Below are 1,762 nucleotides of genomic sequence, written 5' to 3'. Positions count from 1 at the left end.
ATATATATATATATATATATATATATATGTATGTATATACATGTGTGTGTTATATATATGTGTATGTAAACACACACCTACACACACACATAGATACACATACATGCGCACACACGCATACGCATGTAATATGCACAACACATCGCAATGTTTTCAGTCATTGGAGAGATTCGTAATTATGCAGTCCCAACTTCAAAGCCCTTATCGTGTCAATCGATCCCAATATTTGCAAACTTGTATTTTTCATCGACTTTCGAAAGATGAATCTAAACGCTAATTATATCTTTATATTGGAAAATTTCAAATGCGTTCCATGTTGTAGCCTACAGCTTTGCATGTAGAGATTGTCTAAATTTTGCATACGTAATATGTCAAGAAAGTTGTTCCTTTTAGCTGCAGCAGAAAGACTTTAAAATATTTTTCATACTCCCATAAAGTACAATAATTATTGGAATAGATCTGATTATTATAATTTTAGCAGTATTTTGGAAAATATTAGCATGTTTTCATGAAAAAGTTAACCCATTAACTAACAAATTTTTTATTCATGTTTTTTGGCTTTGCTAGGTATCTTAGGAGTTAAAATAATTTATAGCATTTAAATTTTCTTCATATGTGAATTATTTTGGAAATTATGATAAATTTTTCTAAAAGTCCTAAATGAGTTTCGCTGAAAAAAAAGCATATTTATCCTTTTCTTTTCAATTGCAATAATAAACATTTTAGTTTTTTTGAAACTATAATATCAAATGCAAATGTGTATGAAATATCAATGAATGGTATAGATGGGAAAAGCAAAATAAAAAAAAATAAATAAATAAACAACACGTTTTCAAAACAGTCAATGCTTTTCTAGTTGAAAAATTGAGATTTACGACACAGTATCCTCTAGAATTGGCCAGAACTAATAATGACAAATTTTTGTTATTTTTTATTTATTTATGCACCCTTTTAAAGCCTAGCCAGGCTCATGGGCCTGGTTTCTATGGCGTATGTGTACCCCTCTCCCAGATGGACGGGACGCCAGTCCATCGTAGCTATACTCAAGAAACAGGAAAAAAGAGTGAGAGAAAATTAGGGCGAAAGAGTACAACAGGGGTCGCCACCACCCCCTGCCGGAGTCTCGTGGAGCTTTAGGTGTTTTCGCTCAATAAACACACACAACGCCCGGTCTGGGAATCGAAAGCGCGATCGTCCGACCGCGAGTCCGCTGCCCTAACCATTGGGCCATTGCGCCACAACAATGACAAATTTTAACTACTAAATATTGTTAAACACACCTATGTAAATGCAATGTACATAGCAATTCACTTTAAATGAATCGAACAACCGGCAGTGAGACTTTTTTTTAGCAGATCCCCAAATGGGGCTCATGACAGGCATTGGGTTAAATAAAGTAATATTGGTACAAGGTTAATGATTTCGAGGGTAGGGTGTGTGACCAAATCGGTTATACGGACTCCAGTACTCAACTGGTATTTAATTTATCGACGACTAACAGATGAAAGGCAAGGTCGACCTCGGCGGAAAAACATTTTTCTAACGATTCTAACGATTCAGCGTCTTCACAAAATATAATATAAAAATCTTATACAGGGGAGGCGTGGCTGTGTAGTAAGAAGCTTGCTTTCCAACATATGGTTCCGGGTTCAGACCCACTGCGTGGTACCTTGGGCAAGTGCCTTCTACAGGAGCCAACCGAAGCCTTGTCAGTGGATTTGGTTGATGGAAACCGAAAGAAGACAGTCGTATACATACATAC

General features: G+C 35.9%; 1 protein-coding gene across 1 annotated transcript in view; it reads left to right on the top strand.

The window, feature by feature from the left end:
- The window catches only part of LOC106877767 (homeobox protein Mix.2), a 7,643-nt gene that overhangs the window by 938 nt on the left and 4,943 nt on the right, over positions 1-1,762 (top strand). The gene's annotated exons all lie outside the window — the stretch shown is intronic.

The sequence above is a fragment of the Octopus bimaculoides genome, chromosome 6 (assembly GCF_001194135.2).
Source record: "Octopus bimaculoides isolate UCB-OBI-ISO-001 chromosome 6, ASM119413v2, whole genome shotgun sequence".
NCBI lineage: Eukaryota > Metazoa > Mollusca > Cephalopoda > Octopoda > Octopodidae > Octopus > Octopus bimaculoides.
The sequence above is the reverse complement of the archived record's forward strand: the minus strand, read 5'-3'. Positions and strand labels throughout refer to the sequence as shown.